Source organism: Otolemur garnettii, unplaced genomic scaffold (genome assembly GCF_000181295.1).
Source record: "Otolemur garnettii isolate 467f Iridium unplaced genomic scaffold, OtoGar3 scaffold00039, whole genome shotgun sequence".
Taxonomy (NCBI): domain Eukaryota; kingdom Metazoa; phylum Chordata; class Mammalia; order Primates; family Galagidae; genus Otolemur; species Otolemur garnettii.
In genome coordinates this window covers 14,185,705-14,191,733 of record NW_003852434.1, presented here as the reverse complement: position 1 = coordinate 14,191,733, position 6,029 = coordinate 14,185,705, and the positions used below count along the sequence as shown (strand labels likewise).

At 39.0% G+C, this 6,029-nt stretch overlaps 1 pseudogene; it reads left to right on the top strand.

The window, feature by feature from the left end:
- Nucleotides 1-1,788: 1,788 nt before the first annotated feature.
- LOC105887013 lies at nucleotides 1,789-2,979 on the top strand (annotated as a pseudogene).
- The last annotated feature ends 3,050 nt before the right edge of the window (nucleotides 2,980-6,029 follow it).

Sequence of the window (6,029 nt, the reverse complement as noted above, 5' to 3'; positions counted from 1 at the left end):
CACAAATGCTGTGTGTACTGACAATGTGAGCATTCACTGCTCTGGATGTTATTGTATATTGTGTCCGACAAAGCCCAGGGTTTGACTGGAGTGGGAGGTTAGAGCAAATATGCTGAGTGAGAAACCCACACTAAAATCTTTTATTATGAAAACTTTATCCATTGTATGAAAATGATGGTCCTGAATGTCATCCCCAGGCATTTGAAATCTCAGTGGACTGCTGCTTGGCATATCTGAAGAAATTAGCTTTGGAGGGGTTAGTCCAGATGACCATGCCGCATTGAGACAAATTTCTTTTAGTTTAGGTTTTCTTTAGTTTTTGGCTGGGGCTGGATTTGAACCTGCCACATTCGGCATATGGTGCCACCCTAGTTTAGTTTTTTTTAAGGAAAATTAAAAGTTTGCTAACCCTGGGTGGTCCTCCTTGGATTCTCCGTCAGAGGAGATGTTAACTGATCTTATTCTCAGAGGTGAGATGGAGACGTCTAAGACCTGAGCCCAGAAACATCTCTGCAACTGTTTTGCCTGAGTGAGAGAAATCTGTGGTCAGATGATTGAATCGTAAATTGATTTTCTGTCAGAAAATTTTCCCTTCCCTCAGAGGTAGGAAATTAAATATTGGGTAGAGTTAGAAAACTTCTATTTTGTAAAACACATAAAATTTTGCAAAGAAAATAATGTACATAAATATAATTATTAAAAAAATTACTACTAAAAATGTGAACTCTATTTTAAACTAATAACCCTGCTTTTCATCATCACACCTTTTCTTGGGTATAGAAGTGTTCTGATGGGAAATCTCAGGAAAGGATCTAACTGGACACCAAAGTAGCCTTTTTAGTGTAAGCTTAATGAGAAGTAAGAACAAAATACTAAAACTGACATAATGGCAAAAATACACGGTCCTTAAAAGACTAAAAGCTTTATACTAAGTTAAATAGCCTCCAAAGAGATACATTTTTCTTGATAATTTTGTTCAGGATCATTTCATACATCTAGTAAATTTAATTCATAATATATGAGCCCCCAGATGAATAGAAAGTAAAGATATATAATCTCCCCATATGAATACTATCAATATTATATCTACATATTTTGTTCCAATTTTAAACAACCTTGCTTTATTATGATAATAGTAAATGATGTATTATGGTTTAAAACTTTTAAAAATGACTTTGGATTTGCAGAGGAGTTGTAACATTGTATAGAGTATTCCCACACGCACATCACTAGGTTTCATCTTTCATCGCCGTGTAACATTTATCAAAACTAGGGAGTTAGAGAGTCAGAGAGGCGCCAGCAGACAGACTCACCGGTGGGAGCAGCTCCTTCCTCCAGGCTCTTGCAACCAGGATTTCTTTTCTGCTTATCCTGAACCGTGGTTTCCAAGACGGAGTCATCCCAGGAGGAAAAATTCTGTTCCGCGTGAGCCCAGACCACCCAGATATGTGATAGCTGAGGAGTGGGCACCGGGCACCAGACTGAGGTTGAGTTTCAAAGCAAGATATTAGATTCTGCTAGTTAAGAGCTTTGAGTGCTAAACAGTGAAAATAGCATAATTTGCTTAACATTTCACAACATGAAGGCATGATAATTACAGAACACACGTGGACTTGTGGCATAAGAAGTGTGCACAGAAAAGGAACTCTGTAATTATTTAAAAGTAGGGAGGCATTTTTCCTTTCCAAAATTAGGGTACATTCTGCTCAGTGATCAAGATTGAGAATCTCCAAGAATCAAAGAGACTATGTCACTGGGTCCCCCCACAGCCCTCAGTGTTACAGCGACATGTTCTCCTATGGCCATGAGCGACTCTGTGTTGAGGTGTTGGCCCTAATGTACAATTGGGGGAAGAGTGGATTTCATCATGTTGATGATTGGACTGTTACCATCTTTGTAATTACTTGAATGAAGTGTCTGTGGGCCCTGGGTTTGTCCCTCTGGGATGGAAACCAGAAAATTCTCAGGATACCATGTATTTCCAGTGTTGTAAGTCTGCCAAGCACATAAGACATCACGTTCTCACCACTGTGGAAAATATAACAGATGTGTGATGAAGATGGACTGCCACTGTCCTTGGATCAACAACTGTGTGGTTAACCGAAAACATGCTTCCTTCACAATGCTTTTCCTTTTAGCACCACTCGGCTGTATCCACACTGCTTTCATTTCTGTTGTGATGACAGACATGCAGCCTTATCATCGGGTCTCCTTTGGGTGAAACACAGTGAAGATTGCATGAGTGCAGCCTGGAGAGACCCCGTTCTGATCCTTCTTCTAGATTAGCTGCATCTGCTGCCATCTCACCTGCCTTCAGATTAGCTTTGGGAACAACCATAGCTGTTGGGGGTGTTCTTTTTTATCCAGGTGAAAATAATTCTTGGAATTAATTCAAGATTAATTTGTGATTCTATTGAATCACAAATCGAAGAGAAGGCTGATGAGGGAGTTCAATATTATCAACTAGATAAAGTCTTTGTTTTTTCCCTATGATGTGGGAAGTCGGAGGAAGAACTTTAATAGGTATTTATGTAGTCAGGGGTTCCTGAAGGAGAAGGACTGGGATGGCCCATAAAGAAGGCTGTCACCAGTACAGCTTAACAGTAGAACAGTTGAAACCAAAGGCAGATAAGAGAGTCAGAAGTGTTCGCTATAAAGTAATAGAAGATTATAGTGGTGTTGGAGGTCCTTTGAATTAAGTAATCAAAACCTTCTTCACAAGACCCTGCACTGAAGAGCCTCGAATACAGCTACAAAAAAGGAGTTCATTTTAGCCATAAGAGGCTTACGGACTGGTTGCATGGAGACAAATTCCTGATGATCCCTTATAGAAGGTGTTTCGAGAATAAGAGGATGGTTCCCTAGAAACTGTGTGGAAAGTGCCCCTGTGAGGCTGAAGCAGATCAAGGCCCAGAGGGTGAGAGGAAAAATAGCCACTATGAAAATCAAATTACTCTTTACGTCTGCTACTTTCCTTGAAAATATTACATATTACTGTAGAGTTATGCAATGAGCCTACTAAGGTGTTCTTTTCCTCAAAGTTGCACTAATACCATGATTTAAATGTTTTTTTGTTACATTTTCAAGTGGAGAAGCCATTCTGCATATGCCTTTGAATTCCTGCCTCTCTATCACGTCGCCTTCCCTCCAAAAGGCAAAACGTTTCATCCAAGTAAGTTAACTGATTTTTGTAGGATTTTTTAATGCACTTCACTCTGGACCTCACCTGCAGGTAGAGTTCCCCCTTTGCCAGGAGCATCTGCATGAGACACTTTTGGTTTTCCTTCAGTGGATGTTTCTTAAATGACAGTCTAGAATCATACAACTCAATTTGTCAGATTCAGTGTAAGCTCAAATTTTGTTACCTATCTTTTACTAATGCAATTTTTTTTTTTAAAAAAACCAAATAAAGGTCATGGATGTTCTTTATAAAAAAAAACCAAAACACTAAGGTATTAGTGTTGAGTCAATACTATGAACTACAGCTCCCCCCCCACCCATTATTTCCCATTTTCCATTCTAGAATCCCAAGCAGGATTCCGTATTGTCATGTCTCTGTAGGTGTCTCTCCAATATGTGGTTAACTCTCAGGTCTTTTATGACCTTGACATTTTGATAACCATTGGCCAGGCACTTTAGAGGTCTCTCTCACCTTGGGTTTGTCTGGTGTTTTCTCATGATTACACTGGGGTTATGGATTTTAAGAAAAGTTCTCAGAGAGGCAAAGTATCCTCTGTATTGCCCATGACACCAACATCATTTTTTAACTGGTAGTGTTGACCTTGACCATTTGGTTATGGTGCTATCAGCCAAGTCTCTCCATTGTAATGATGCTATTTTTTTCTAGATCCTATTTGTTAGAAAGGAGTCACTAAGTTCACTCCACCCACAAGGGGAGGGGAATTAAGGGTCACTTCCCAGGGGTGAGCAGCAAGGAATTTGTGGTCACATGTTCACCAACAGTCAACAAATATTTGGGTGGAGAAAATGTAAGGCTATGGGAATTCACTTTCGATATCTTCATCTTATTAAATATACTTTGCATTAAAACCACAGTTTTAAAAGTTACAAATAATACTGATAATCATAGCTAATAAGAGTTATTCTGTGCCAGGTGTGGTTCCAAGTATTCTACCTTTATTGTGCCTCTCAGAAGAGGTAAGTACTATTAATTTTTATATTTATTTATTTACTCATGTTTTAATTTTTTTTTCCTTTCTTGAGATGGTGTCTCCCTCTGTCACTTGGGCTACAGTCCTGGGGCATTAGTCTAGCTCACAGCAACCTGAAACTCCTGGGCTCAAGTGATCCTCTTGTCTCAGCCTCTTGAGTAGCTGGGATTACAGGCCCTGCCACAACACCTGGCTAGTTTTTCTGTTTTTAGTAGAGATGGGGTCTTGCTCTTGGTCAGGCTGGTCTCAAACTCCTGAGTTCAAGGGATCTTCCTGCCTCAGCCTCCCAGAGTGCTATGGTTATAGGCATGAGCTATAATGCCCGGACCTTTTTTAAAATATATATATATATTTAATAAATGAAAATACTGAGGCATAGGGAAGTTATATAATGTACTCATTATTATATACCAAGCAAGTTACTGAGTTGGGATACAATGCTAAGAATCAGTCTAGTGATGATCCTGAATTTCCCTCTTAAATATTATGTTCCATTGCCTCTCTATGAGGGAGATATGGGTAGAGAGAGGTACCAAGGTATATAAAGGATGTGAGAGAATTTATACATTTGTATAATGTTGAGGAGTAAGACTTGAGACTCAGAAAAGAAGTAAAATAAATCATAAAACTTTTCTACTACAATTTAGTGAAATTAAAAAATCAGCATATCTAAATTTTCTGGCTCGGTGCCTGTGGCTCAAGTGGCTAAGGCACCAGCCACATACACCTAAGGTGGTGGGTTCAAATCCAGCCCAGGCCCACCAAAAAAAAACAACAATGACAGCTGCAACCAAAAAATAGCCAGGCATTGTGGCAGGCTGTTGTGGGCCTCGCTACTTGGGGGGGTGAGGCAGGAGACTCGCTTGAGCCCAGGGAGTTGGAGGTTGCTGTGAGTTGTGGTGCCGTGGCACTCTACCCAGGGGGATAGCTTGAGGCCCTGTCTCAAAAAAAAAAAAAAATATTCTAACAGATTAATTTTAAAACAGTGAAAATTTTACTCTTTTGTAATGGTATCTGGAAAGTATTATAAATAGCTACACATCAATAAAACCAGACAAACAATCCAATAGAAAAACGAACAAAATTATAAATCAGCAATTCATAGAAACTGAATAATAGATTCTTAACTTCATTAATTATCAAAGAAAACCAAATTTAAACCACAATGAGATAGCATTTCATATCTATGAACTGGTCAACAATTGGTAAATCTGGTAACACTGAGTTTTGATGGGAATATGGGGAAATAGGAACTGCAACCTGGCTGGAGGAAATATGGTGATGCCTAGTTGAAGCTGAACGTATGGACATCTTACCCCAGCATTCTCCCTTGTAAGTATCTGCCAGAAATTCTCAACCACATATGTAAGAAGCCACCTTCGCTAGTGAAGCAATGTTAGTAACAGCACAAATCTGGAAACAACTACTGTCTCTCAGAAGCCAAACTGAGAAACATTAAAATGATACAAACTTAAAATGACACAAGTCAGTGTCATTGGACTAACATGGCTAAATACTTAAAACATACATTAAAGGGACAGAAAATGCAAAGTGCTATATTCAGCTTAGGGCCATTCATGTAGTTCTTAAAGCACCAGACATCACATATAGAGCCAGCCTGGATGGGGAAAGTCCAGGGAGGCAGAGAGAATGACACTGGTACCGTAAAATTTGGACAACAGAGAGAGAAAAGAATTGGTTAATGGGATCTTAGGACCTATCTAAGTTTTTAAAGTACAAAAGACCCAACCAAATATAAATAAATGTTAATACAGCTTAATTTCAGAGGTAGACAGAGAGGTAAGTTTATATGCCAATCTATGTATTTTGCTTTTTCAAAAAAGTTTTATAGTTGAA